A 14,524-nucleotide genomic window follows, 5' to 3' on the forward strand; every position below is an offset into this window, starting at 1 on the left:
GTCTTTTTTTTCTTTTTCTTTTTGTAACCTTTAAAATCTTAATATTTTTTTTAAAAAAATAGAAATTCCAGAACACACCCCATTTTTTTTTCATTTTTTTTTTACAAGGAAGGCAAGTAAACATACTGAGGTCTGAATAGCGTCTTTCTCTCCACCCCCAGCCTCTGTTCCTTGTACTTGGTCCATTTCTGCCACAGATCTCCTACAAAAGTAAGGCTGGCTAATGAAAGGAAAGAAAGAAAGAAATGTTGGGATGGGTAAGCCTCAGGTGAAGTGCCTGCAGGCAAAGGAACAGAAGCAGGTAATTAATGTGTTGACATAGGAGCAGATGTCAAAACTGATTTTGTAGCTGCCCTGATGCCAATTCCATTGTGTATGTCAAAAAAGGAGAGGCTCGTTTGTGCATATCCATTCTCCTCATTGTCCTCATTCTTTTGTTCCCAGAATGTTTTGCTTGGACAGTGAGTGGGAAGACAGAAGAAATGGACAAACCCACTCCTGCTTTTTTTTTTGGGGGGGGGGTGGCAGGCACGCTGCCAGAAATTCTGAAATTGAGAGCTTCTCTTCTTAAAATCAACGCCCCAGTCAGAAAGGTCACATATTCTTTGAACCTCTGGTCACTGGTGTACGGGGGGGGGGGGGCGGACCCCCCCAGGCACCATTTGGGGGAAAGGGTGCTGTCAGGTCTGCCTCTAGATCCCAGCTCACAGAGGACCAACGCCCGGTGGATATAATGTACAAAAGTCTTTATTGAAGTTTAGTTTCCATTTCAAAGCTCTGGGCGCGCAGACCCACGTCTTGACGCTAGACCGGCTAAGTCCCCTCTGACTCACTGCTCCACCCACACCAGTTTAAGATTCTAGCCCGGCTCCACCTCTTACACTGTTCTTTCCTTCGCTGGGTCCTTCTGCCCTCTGGGGTTTCCTCCTTCCTGGACTCCTCTGACGCTGAGCCCCCTGAGTCTTGTCCCTCCCTCCGGCGGGCTTTAGGACCTGGCTCCCTTCCCGGGCTCCCCGCTGTGCCGCGCTCCTGTACATTTGAACTTGGCGCGCGCGCCCAGCCAGTGACTTTCCTTCTGACCGTTTCCCCGCTTCCTGATGTGGGCGTTGCCAAACCTGACTCCTCTCCTCCCTCTGGTGGTGAGGACACTGGTCCCGACTCCTGGGACTCCCCCTCCCCACTGCGCTCTGGTGGAGACGCTGGTCCTGATCTCCAACTGCTGCTCAGGGACTCCCCGCTGGCCCCTTCCTCCTGGGGCTTCCCCCCTGGAACCCCCCTCGCTCTGGCCACCGGCGCTCCCTTCTGTGAGTCCTCCGATTCGCTAGAGAGGCTTGTGGAATAACTCTGGCCACTGTCACTGCCTGCGCCCCCCTCGTACTCCTCCTCCTCACTCTCCATTTGCTCCCCCTCCTGTGTCTCTCCTTCTGAACCCCTGACATCCATCCCCCCCTCGAAGCCCCCCTTCCCCCTCCCCCTCTTCAGGTGCGGGTTCCGGGTGCTCTAGAGTTGTCGGGGTGAGTTCAGGATACAGTTCGTCCCCCGAGGCGTGCAGCCATCGTGAGAAGTCCGGAAAGTCCTCCATGGGCTCGTCGACTGCGATTCCCTCCGCTTCCATCTCCTGGGCGGTGTGTTCGAAATCTGAGGCCGCCCCCAAATCACTCAAAACCCCTTCTCCCCCTGTCGCCTGAGGTGACGCCACTTCCCAGGGTCCCTCCGGCATGTCTCTGCGCCATCCCACTTCGGGTTGGTCCTCCCACCAATAAGATCCCCCCGTGCCAAAACCTGAGAGCGAGCCCTCTGGTGGTGAGGACACTGGTCCCGACTCCTGGGACTCCCCCTCCCCACTGCGCTCTGGTGGAGAAGCTGGTCCTGATTTCCAACTGCTGCTCAGGGACTCCCCGCTGGCCCCTTCCTCCTGGGGCTTCCCCCCTGGAACCCCCCTCGCTCTGGCCACCGGCGCTCCCTTCTGTGAGTCCTCCGATTCGCTAGAGAGGCTTGTGGAATAACTCTGGCCACTGTCACTGGCTGCGCCCCCCTCGTACTCCTCCTCCTCACTCTCCATTTGCTCCCCCTCCTGTGTCTCTCCTTCTGAACCCCTGACAGGTGCCATCAGGGCTGCCCCCTCCCGGGACACACACCGCACAACTCTGGACGTGTGCCACGCTCCCGTAGGCAATGCGCCATGCCCCTGCACCGCTCACCATGTCCCCACAGGCAACACACCACACCCCCAGGATGCATGCCACACCCCTGGGACATGTCCCAGCCACGCCCCTGCCTGTTCCCTTCTCCAGGGGCTGCAGCATGTTGATCCACCACTGCCACTGGTTACTATTACCCCTAGTAATTATTTATTAAAGTTCTTCAGCACGCAAAACTAATGCATAATGCAGGTAATACTCTTCCATGAGCCAATTCGTTCTCCTCCCAAACACTTTCATCTTATTCCCTGTACAGTGGTACCTTGGGTTAAGAACTTAATTCGTTCTGGAGGTCTGTTCCTCACCTGAAACTATTCTTAACCTGAGGTACCACTTTAGATAATAGGGCCTCCTGCTGCTGCCGCCGTGCGATTTCTGTTCTCATCCTGAAGCAAAGTTCTTAACCCAAGGTACTATTTCTGGGTTAGCAGAGTCTGTAACCTGAAGCGTCTGTAACCCGAGGTACCACTGTATTGTTAGGCTTTTGTTTAGTTATGAAAAGGTTAAATAGACCCTCCATGTTTAGAGATAGTGTACCCCTGATTTCTGGACCAACACTTGGTCCTGAGAGCAGGGGGAAAGTATAGAATGTAGTCCTGGATGCAGAATTGAGATCTCTGAGGATCTCAGCTTTAATTTATTTAAAGAAGCCAAGTTTCTGGTCCCAGTGAAGAAGGAAGTAAGCCACCTGTGCTTTCCATTCAGTTGCTCAGAAATAAACCAAATTATTTCAAAATTCAGGAAATTGCCTGGGAGTTTTTCCTGAACTAATTAAAGGTCAGTTTGATTTTTCCCACCATGAGGCTCCAAGGCCCTTTCACCCCAGCCAGCCTTCTTTCACCCAATAATAATAATAATAATAATAATAATAATAATAATAATAATAATTTATTTATACCCCACCCATCTGGCTGGGTTTCCCCAGCCACTCTGGGCGGCTTCCAACAAAACACTAAAATACAATAACCTATTAAACATTAAAAGCTTCCCCAAACAGGGCTGCCTTCAGATGTCTTCTAAAAGTTTAGTAGTTATTTTTCTCTTTGACATCTGATGGGAGGGCATTCCACAGGGTGGGTGCCACTACCGAGAAGGCCCTCTGCCTGCTTCCCTGTAACTTGGCTTCTTGTAGTGAGGGAACTGCCCGAAGGCCCTCAGCGCTGGACCTCAGTGTCCGGGCTGAATGATCCTCAAACCTCATAAACTTGGTTGCTGTGGCTAACGATGACAAGCAAACACAGGTAAGGGAAAGAGACAGAGAGGATGCACATCAAACTCCCATATCACCCCTCTGGAGGGACACATCTACTATGCACAGACACATCATTGAGTTTTGGAGGTTGCACAGAGACAAAAAAGTCTCTCCCAAACCACAGGTGTGTATTGTGGAAGAGGAAGTCCCAGCTCCCTCCAGGGATGCCCTTGTTCTAATGGTTATTTACTGATGGAGGATATTCCCTGCCTCCTTTCCAGTTGTTTTCAAAATCGAAGCCTCTTAGTTCAGCTGCCTGCGATGGCTGGCCCAGTTGAATTTAAGGGAAGTGGGGCAGGGTTGGTGGCTGGGGTCTGTTTTGGTGCTGAGTGGTTATGAGTGCCCCCCAGCCATCTAAGAATTTGTCTCCAGCTCAGATTTTAATCTGAGCCAGAGCACAATTCAAGTTGTTTACACTTCTCTCTTCTTTGAGCCCCTGGACTCCATATCTTGGTCTGATTCCACGAGCTTCAGTGGCAATTCCTAGTCTTTACGGCTGTAAAAATCTGCCATGAACCATATTGGCCAGTGTTTGCTGACATAGATAAAAAATAGTCCTTTATTGTGAAACAACCAGTTAAAAAGCCGTTAAAGAAAAAAATCCAATACATTTCAAGCCCCTTAGAATTTCCTTCAGGGACTCCTAAAACTGTTTACAGTGAGGACAAATACCTTCTTCCAGCCTCCTGAATGCTCTGGCATCTGCAGAAGGGAGAAAATGCTTATTTCCGTCTCTGTAAAGTGATCAGTGCCTTGTGTTTTCAATGACCAGCCCACTTTGAAAGAGCAATCGCCTCTCTTGTGGGCTTTGTGCTATGTGGGTGCTGGCGCCTGCCTCACAAAACTGCATGAAATATAGTCCAGAAGCGACACAATAATGTGATTACTTCATACGCAGCGGTGTCGAGTGTGAAATTCACCAAATGATTAACTGTATGAGCCTGCTGTAAAATATCATCCTGATGCTTTGCTGTTGCCCCGCTTGTCCAGTTTTTAGCGCTGCCTTTCAAACAGTCAGAAAACTAAACATGATTATAGCAAAACATGGCTTCATTAGTCCCCTCGGGGAATTAATTACCTGCTTTATCTGAGAAACTGTAATAATCCTCTTAGGTCGTGAGGTGTTAATCTATGTTAACATTGCAATGTAGGTCAGAAGTGTGGAACAAGACAATCTATATCCTGAACAATCCTATTGGTGACATTTCTTTTCCATACAATGACCGAGACAAAGAGATATCAGAAAAGCAAGCTTTTAATAATTTTCTCCTTAGCTTTTGCGTACTGCTGACCAAAGGCAAGGACATACAGGGATGTGCACTTCATATTAGCCTTTTCATTGCAACTGTCATAGCAGCATCTACTATGGATTAAAGAGATCCATTCTCGATTTTTCTTAAAACTTTGTTGTGTCTTATTCAAACCTAGTGCAGGAGCAGAATCACTTTTCCTTTTCTTTTTTTTGCAAACAACGCCAGAAATGATAAAAAGCCTGTGTGTAGTGTTTGCACCTACAGTTTCTGCTTGCAAAAAGGGGGAAGCAGTTTACCAGATGGGGTGGAGCAGCTATGCGAGGAGAGAGAGGGGTGAGACGGTGAAGTCAGTGCAAATACAATAGTGGAATCAATTTGGTGATCCTGCCAGTGGTTTGCACCATGCTAACCAATTTGGTGACCTTGCCAGTGGGTTTGCACCATGCTGACCTGCCTGCCCTCTTTCTCCTGTTAAGCAACAGTGACCCAAAGCTAGGATAGCATTTCCACACTGTCCTGCCTCTGCAAAAAAAAAAAAAAAAGTTTATTCATTAAATTGCCTTCGGTGAAATTGTGGTCAAATGAAGCTGGCTGGTAGCATCTGGCCCCCTGATTTTATTTAGAGTTGCACAATATTTGTACCGAGGTATATTTTCAGTGCAAACATCATCCTCAGAGCTGGGACCTGACTACTCGTACTGTGTGAAGGACACTGGTAGTGCTACAGAAAAAGAAAGAATGAATGCAACGCTTTCAGAACCTCCAAAACATACCAGGGGAAAATCCTTTCCTCGCCTTGTTTGTAAGCCACCTGGCTGCTTTTTCAGGAATATGAATCGGATGATGAAATGGACTGTGCTCCACGAAAGTGTTTGCCATCCAAAATTTGGTCATCTAAGGTATCTCAAGGCTGTTTGTTGTTTCACATATTATCCTTTGTGCTTGCAGTTCAGCAGCTGAAGCCCATGACCAGGAGTGGGCTGTAAGGAATGTCCTTAGAAGCTGAAGAAACAAAGAAAATTGTTCTTGTCAGTGGTGAACCACATTTGCAAAAGAATCTGTACTTGAAAGTGCCAGAGAATAACATTGTTTGACAATCTGTTCCTATTACTTCTTACTTGCACTAGGCATTGTGACTTTCGGATCTTTCAATCTTTGCAAACTTGACTGCTAAGACTATTTCATGATTTTAAATTTAACACAGACCAATAATCACCCGATGAATTTTGGACTCCTCATACGGAGCTCAACTTCTCTTTAGCACAATATAAATGAAATACAATCCCCATGCATCCAACTGATGGAGATCCTTGACTTTTTTCTTAAGGCATTGTAATTACTCCTTGATTCATTTTCCTTTGAATGGAACAGTTAATAGAAGTTATTTTTAGCGCTGCTCCTATGCAACTCAGGTTGAAATAAAATGTTTTATTTCCCCCAAGGAGCAATCTGTTTAAAATCATTTCTCAAGCCCGGCTACTATCAGTAGCACTGTCAAAAGCTCATTATTACTGACTTCATGTTTTGAATTTTATTCAGCACCTTTTCAGCCACCGGTCACAGGAAGCTTTGGCAGGCCCAAATAACTGTTTGCAGTATTCATGTGGGAGCATGAATAGAAATTAGGCAGAGCTAAGGCAGGATAAGGACGCAGTCAGACAGACAAGGCTAGCAGTGGCTGTGTGTCAACCGAAAGAGAATATCTCCATCTACCAGTGAGTGAACTAAAAGGGCAAACAGGAATGGCAGCTTGAAACACCCTGTCAGGAATTGAGACTGGAACTGGGAGATGAGTTTATTTTGTTGGATAATGTCTGAATGTGATGTAAGTAAGGTCCATGTAAGTAAGGGAATGAGAAAAGGAAAGAAAGAGGGTTGGGGAAGGAAGGAAGGAAGGAAGGAAGGAAGGGAGAGAGAGAGAGAGAGAGAGAGAGAGAGAGAAAGAAAGAAAGAAAGAAAGAAAGAAAGAAAGAAAGAAAGAAAGAGGCACAATAGGTAAACAATGTCTGTCCAGTAGCTGTAAAGCATTATAGACAGAGAGACAGAAATAGAGATAAACAATTAACGTATTTTTCACTCCATAAGACGCACCTAGATTTTAGAGGGGGAAAACAAGAAACAAGAAAGCAATGCAAAGCCTCTTGAGTGAAGAGGCAGGAGCACTCCCTCTTTGCCCAAGAGGCTTTGCGTGGCTATCCCTAAAGCCAGGAGAGCAAGCGGGATCGGTGCGTATTGATCCCTCTTGCTCTCCTGACTTCGGCGATAGCTGCGCAGCCTGCATTCGCTCCATAAGACACACATTTCTCCTTACTTTTTAGGAGGGGGAAAGTGCGTCTTAGCAAAAAATACGGTAACTATCAAACTACATATTCTGCATGGTAGGTTCCTAGAGAAGCTGGGACAGGCAGCAGTTTTAATTTTATTTATTTATTTACAGCAGGAGTGAGGAAACACTGGCTCCCTAGGTGTTGTTGAACTTCAATACCCATCACTGGAGACAGATAGTCAGTTTATGCATCCACAGCAGTGACCAGAGGAGGAGTGACTCCTGGGAGGAGCTTGGAGAGATGAAACACCATGGTTCACCTGTAGCAGTAGAACTGGATACCTTCGTCTACCCTCTGCAACAAAACATATTGGTCTCTACAGCTACAGCAGGCACTGTAACTGTCAGGGACTGGGCAGAGGGGGAATGGTGGAGACTGCCTCCCCATCCTGACTGTGCTGGTCCCGGGGGGGGGGGGGTTACCGTGCAGCGTGGTCTAAGTCTGGTCCTAGGTCGAGGGTTAGGAGGCTGTCTGTCAGGGGCGAAGTGAGATCCAAAGCAAGGAGTCGGGCGTGGTCAGGAACTCAGGAGAGCAGGTCAGGGTGCTGGCAGGAACAGGTTACCAATGATGTTGCTCCCGTGGGTTACCTGAGGCAAGGTCCAAGTCCGGTCCATGGTCAAAGGTGCAACATGGAGGCAGTCCGTAGTAGCTGAAGCTGGGTGCGGGGCAGGGAGTCAGGTGAAGTCAGGAACAGGCATGCAAGCAGGAAGCCAGGGTGGGTCAGGAGCTCAGGCAGGAACTAGCCACCAACAATGTTGCTCCCGCAACTTGGGACTGGGGCTGGCCGGCTTCTATCTGCCCCGAGGCATAGGGCGCCCCGATCCTCTGGTGACTCGCCTCTCCTGACCTGGAGGCAAGCACTCTTCCTGAGAGAACTTAGTTCCCTCCGCCTCTCTGCCCTGAGCCTCTGCAGCTCAGGAGAGGCTGGAGGGTTACTGGACCCAGAGGCAACCTCACCTTCCCCTGACAGGGCTGGGAGAGGAGCACCTGCAGGCAATGGGTCCTCGATCACCTCCGGAGCCAGAGCGGATTCAGCTGGTGTCTGCTCCTGAGGATCCGGTACAGGTGAGGGCCCTTCAGATTCAAGTCCCTGCCCCGGCTCAGCTGGCCCTGGAGGCAGGGACTCCTGTGCAGGCTGGGATTCCTCAGGTTCAGCCTCTGAATCCGATTCCCAGGCCATCACACTGACCTTTCCAGGGAGGGGGAGGAGGAAGACACTATATATTTACAACAGGGTGTTGAGGGAGGTAGCAGCTCAGAGGCAGATGAGGGGAAAAGCTGGGAAGTCATGGGAGAACCGGTACAACACCCAGCTGACATGGTGTCTTTAGTAAACGATCCATCTCCCAGAACCTGGCAAGCCTTAAAAGTAGGAGAGCAAAGAGCTCAAAGACAGAGGCCATGTAGCAGCACCCACAGAGGAGATGATGAGAATGGCGAATGAGGAAGTGGGAGAGATGGGGGTGGAGATTCACTTGGGACAACGCCATTATCCAAGAGGCTGGGTTCTATAGCCTCTCTCTGTAAAGATTGAAATAAAAAAGGATGGTAAGAAACTTTCCCTTGTCTTTATACTTACCTGGGCAACCAGCTGGGAGCCGCTGACAGCATCCTGACAGTAACTCTCCAATGGTTTGACTTTACCCCCGAAGGCACTTTCTTCCATCATCTCCCAAGACAGATGAATGCCAACTCTCTCAACTCAACAACTCCCATCAACCCTAGGAAGCTCACTTTATAGCCTTATGAGAAGTTCTCAGAGCGGCTTATAAAAGATTCCCAGATGAAAAACGGCAAGTCTGGTTTCAAGCAGAGGAACTCAGGTGACATTTCCTGCCCTCATTCTTGGGTCTGCCCTGATTTTGACCTTCACCCTCAAACCGTAGAGGCAGCAAAGCCTACTGAGAATCTTGGAGGACAAAGGAGTGGAAACTGAGCAGCTTGAATTCACTCAGCTCATAATGGAGGCAAGTCTTTCCTTGCTGGCAATTGGCCGTTGCCTGGCAACAATTCTCACTGAGGACCGCGAAGGCAAAGGAGTGGGGCTGAACTACCAGAACTTGTTCAGCCCATGATGACCTTACATAGACATTTTCTATTGTCTTTGCTCGGTGTGCTGTGGAAACCAGCAGTTCTGATCGCTGAGAATGGGAAGTACAGCATAAAAGAGGCTAAGAGAAAGCTAAACCACAGTAAGGCTACAATCCTAAACTCACTTACCTGGCAGTGAGGCTCTTGAACTTGGAGGGACTTGCTTCTGAGTAGACTTCTATCCTATGTACAGCATTACACTGTCAATGATCTTTAATATGGACAGTGCTTTTTCTGGGGGTACTCAAGGGTACTCAGTATTGGAATCTTTTTTTTCTAGAAGAAAAGCACTGCAGATTTATGTGTAGGGAACATAAGACGAAGCTAAACTATAGCTGAGAACTGGGTCCCACCTTGTTTTCCATCATAATCTGGAGATTATACCAAAGATATACCTCCTTTTTTATTATTTAACTGCTAGGCAAATCTAGCCAAATGGGTGGGGTATAAATAAAATTATTATTATTATTAATTATTATTTACATGAACTGTAGGACAAATGTACACACTGAAAGCTGAATAAAAATGGATTGGAATTGACTAAATATATAATATAATGGAAACATTCTGTGGTGGAGGGAAACTAGGTTATCCATTGGTGTCTTTCCAGTTTTATTGTTCTTAAATTTAGCTATAAAGCATTCACATAAAATGTGGTCAATTCTAATGCTCAAATGGTAGTGATGTTTAGCACTTATTTTGTGTCTTAAAATCAGTTCATGTACATTACCTCGCAAATCCTTTTAATAGCCCTGAAAGGTAAGCCAGTGTACTACTTTTCTAGTGTTGCATATAGAGGGTCTTAAGCTGAAATTTTCGGCTTGCCCAAAACCACACAGAAAGATTTGAATGAAGGACTCTCCAGCTCACACTCAAGAGTCACTATGCTCAATCAGTTCCATGTAACGTCACAGACGCCATTAAGTGGTATTCTGAGCGGGGATATCCTCAAAACCCATTGAAGAATGTGCTGAACCTTCTCAGAGCTCTTTTGGGTCTGCTGAAATCCGTTGGCTGTTTTGCCCAAAGCAGGAAGCTCATCTTGACATTTCACATTAGGTCAAACTCACTACATTAGATCGAGGCTTAGTCATACTTCAAGTAGACCCATACAAATCAAGGGGGCTGACTTAAGTGCAGTTGATTTCAGGGGGTCTGCTTTAAGAAAAAGCAGCATTGGGGCACTGGTCTGAAATATGGTCCTGATCCAGATTGAGAAATGTAGTCCTGATCTGAAATATGGTCCTGATCCTGGCCCAGAGCAGTCTTCTATCAAAAATTACCTCCTTCCTAGATGTTAGCTCCAGAAGCGCCATATAGGGGCAAGTAGAATCAGAGAGACTCCTGCCAACCTAGCAGTTCGAAAGCACATCAAAGTGCAAGTAGATAAATAGGTACTACTCCAGCGGGAAGGTAAACTGCGTTTCCGTGCACTGCTCTGGTTCGCCAGAAGCAGCTTAGTCATGCTGGCCACATGACCCGGAAGCTGTACGCCGGCTCCTTCGGCCAATAAAGTGAGATGAGCGCCGCAACCCCAGAGTCAGCCACGACTGGACCTAATGGTCAGGGTTTCCTTTACCTTTACCTTTACCTAGAATCAGAGGGAATCAGAGAATTCTAGACCAATCCCCTCTAGACCAACCGTTTCCAGTGCAGAAATCACAGCACAAGCATCTCTCACAAAACAAATCTGCTCCATCTTCCCTGTGAACAGCCCTTCAGATACAACAGAATAACAGAACCATTCACAGAGTTGGAAGGGAACCACCAGGGTCATCTAGTCCAGCCCCCTGTCGTACAGGAATCTTTTGCCCAAGATGTGGCTTGAACCTATGACCTTTAGATTAAAATTCTCCTGCTCAGTCTCTACTGATTGAGCAATCACACCTGGATATGGTGATTTTGGGTAGGAATTAGGTGCAGGCCTCAATCCGGATTGCAAACATTGTTCCCCGTGGCTTTTTCTTTAAAAATAAAAGTGGCTGCTTTAAGCACACCCTTTTTTCTTCCAAACTGTTAGTAATGTGACATATAGTGGCCCTAAGCATTCATTAAAAAGTTGCCTTATGCAAAATGCGATGGCAATGCCTACAGATGTATTTGTAATGGCAGGAATAATGTGTTCTCTGTTGAGAATTTTATTGTCCATTTCTGAATACATGAAACAAACCTCTTTCTCCTCGCTGTATTCTACCTCCTTTTCTTCTTCTGCTACAATTTTGGGTTGTTTTCATGGCCTCTTCATGTTTCTCAATCCTTTATTGGCATGTATTCCGTCTCTCTTTGTCACCACTCGCATGGCACAGTCAGTGCTGAATCTGTCTAGCTCATGATTTTGTATTCCTAAAGGAGACTTTCATTTAAAACTGTCCTTCAGCTTTTGTCCTCAGAGATGGACGGGGGGGGGGGGGGAGAGACACCAAAACCCAACACATTCCTTCAGAAGCATAATTGGGGACAATGGCGCTGTGCACTCTGTAAAGAATGACATTCTTCTCTTCAAAGTTCCCTTAATCTTTACAATCCTTTATTTTCTGAATCACTATGTCATCTTAAGAAGGATGGTGCATCTGCAGATTTATATTATGAATAAAAGCCAGCCAGAGCCTTGGTTTTCTGCATGCAAACATTGAATTTCACAGCTGATGGACTTGGGTCTGGAGTTAATGATGTGCAGCATGAATACTTTATGAAGATCAGATGAAGTGTTTAAGTGAAACACTTCTCAAAAACCTTCCCTGTTTTCTTCAGGGTGCTTTTGAATCTTTCAGCTCATCAGTCACATATCTTTGGGGTTCTGGTTTAAAATTGTAATATACTAGACAGGTACCCTAGATTTAACATATTATACAAGTTTTGGTAATGTTGGAAGGTGTTTTTTTTAATACACTGTCTGGTGTGGTCACGGTGGCACTGTGGGCTAAACCACAGAGCCTAGGGCTTGCCGATCAGAAGGTTGGTGGTTCGAATCCCTGCGATGGGGTGAGCTCCTGTCACTCGGTCCCTGCTCTTGCCAACCTAGCAGTTCGAAAGCATGAAGTGCACGTAGATAAATAGGCACCGCGGCGGGAAAGTAAACGGCATTTCCGTGCGCTGCTCTGGTTCGCCAGAAGCAGCTTAGTCATGCTGGCCACATGACCTGGAAGCTGAACGCCAGCTCCCTTGGCCAATAAAGCGAGATGAGCACTGCAACCCTCAGAGTCGGTCATGACTGGACCTAATGGTCAGGAGTCCCTTTTCCTTTACCTGGTGTGGTCAGTGCTATTTTTCTAGAAAAAGAGATACCTGAACTCACCATGAATACCTCATTTGTTCTCTTATAATGGCAATTATAATGGCACCTGAGAGGTGCCGGAACTGAGTTCCAGTGAGTTCCAACTGGGAAAAAAAGCCCTGGGTGTGGTTATCACAGTTGTGACAGTGATACAAGAGAATAAAGAGGAGCTTGTTTTGTCTGCTATTATGTGCTTGACTCTTATGTGGAATGGTAATTGAACTTTAATGTGGGCTCTGTGCTTTTCATTCATTTGCTAACCATGTGAGCCAATTAATTTCCATATGACCACTAGCTTTATTGAACAGTACTGATTTTTTTTTTTAAAAGCAATCTAACAACGTTTTCAAACTCAGGCCATTATACAAACAATACTCCGTTTGTTGTCAATGTTTTGGAATTTATATCGGATGCAATGTGCTAAAATGTGTAGGGAGGCAATGATATACTCTCCACCACTGTCAGGCTTCGGGGAATCGAATCCCTCCCCCGGTGGCAGTAATTAAGAAGATCAAATGCAAGGAACATTCTTACCAAATAGTTTCTTTAATAATCACAGCGAGAGACAAAGGAATGCATCTCTCTCTAAAAATGGCATTGCTCCCAGTTAAGGTTTACTCCCTCTGTCCCCATTAATCTACGTAACTCCTACGCCGGTTAATCTGAGCTTGTTGCCTCTGCTCTTTCTGTTTATCACTCTCAGAGCCCGTCTAGTCCTATGCGAAGGGCGGGGGGTCAAGAATGCTGTCCAAGGACACTGAATCTGACAGCCATCTCTCTCCTGGTGTGCCCTCTTCTAGCTGTTCTTCACCCAGTATTTCTCAGCTTTCTTCCTCTGGACTATGCCCCTCTGCAAACCACTGTTCTAAATCAATACTGTCCTCATGCCCTTGGGAATGTTCAGGAGAAGGGAGTGGGGCGGCTCCCTCCATTCCTCCTCAGTCTAGCCCCTGACAAATACATTGCTGCAGAAAACCAGGACGCACGGCTACATGAATCACATGAACCGCATGAGATCGTGGTGCCCCTAAATGTGTGGTTTTGGGCATCCTGCTCTCAAGAAAACAGCACCCATAAACAGGATGCCCCGATTTAATCGGGGCAGTTGAGGAGTACGAAATGAAGGTAGCTTAACATTCACTGTTAACGTTTCTTATCCTGTCTCCCTACTTATATAGCTTTCTGTTACGTGTGTGTAGACATTAGTAATGCCTAATGGTACCAGTAGCTTTCTTTAAAAGAAATAATGATTTTTTGAGTTTCTCTCAGAGTCACATACATAGTCTCATATGCTGCCATACAAAACTGAGGTCATTCTGAATTACATAAATTTTATTTCATCTCCTCAGCTTTCATCCTCAGTTCATCATATATTAAAACTATGTTTTTCATTTATTTCTCATACAGATGAGGAAACAATACACACAACTTTCTCCAAAGAGAAAGTTATAATTCCACTATATAATTGCATTAGAATTCCACCCCTACCATTGCACACCCAACCAAATGTTTAAATGTGTGAAATGTTTGAATGCTTATGTTTTAAGTTAGGGTTGTCATACTGGAATACTCTTGTCGGTACCAGTGTCCAGGCAGAAATCACTAAAATGTCTGGGAAATTCTGGACAGATGTCAACCCATGTCGGATTTCTAGATTTTGCCGAATTTCCTTAAAACTAGCTCAATGGCAACCCTATTTAAAGTATCATTTTTTCTAAAAATAATAAATGTTAATGCTGCTTACTTATATTGATCAACCAAATGCATATTTGTCAAAAAAATGCTTTTATTTCTAAAGAAAATGATTTTTACAAACAAGACTTAAAATAAACAATGCAGATCCCTCCTGCAAAACAAACAACCCAGTTAGGGTCAATGGCACAACTGAGGATCGATGATGGAGTCAACTTGAAAAATAGCAAAATAGTAAAATGAAGTACTTTGTTCAGCTGTATTTGCAAGCCACATTAAACTCCCAAAGAAAATAAGGACAGAAGAAGGGGTCACATAAAACCTAATGTGACACCGCAAGACAGACAGATTACAATACCCCTGAAGGCATGCAAATTACTGCTTGATGATGAGCAATGAATAACAGCAGCAGTACTGTAAAGAACTACACCCAT

At 45.9% G+C, this 14,524-nt stretch overlaps 1 long non-coding RNA gene across 1 annotated transcript; it reads right to left on the bottom strand.

Moving 5' to 3' along the window:
- Positions 1-4,690: 4,690 nt before the first annotated feature.
- LOC310848429 lies at positions 4,691-9,563 on the bottom strand. Its single transcript, XR_014566365.1, has 2 exons — positions 8,613-9,563; positions 4,691-5,708 (listed from the first exon to the last, which is right to left on the bottom strand). It is a non-coding gene; the product is annotated as an uncharacterized lncRNA (long non-coding RNA).
- Between the last annotated feature and the right edge of the window lie 4,961 nt (positions 9,564-14,524).

This window comes from Podarcis gaigeae (genome assembly GCF_964106915.1).
Source record: "Podarcis gaigeae genome assembly, chromosome: 7".
Classification (NCBI taxonomy): Eukaryota; Metazoa; Chordata; class Lepidosauria; order Squamata; family Lacertidae; genus Podarcis; species Podarcis gaigeae.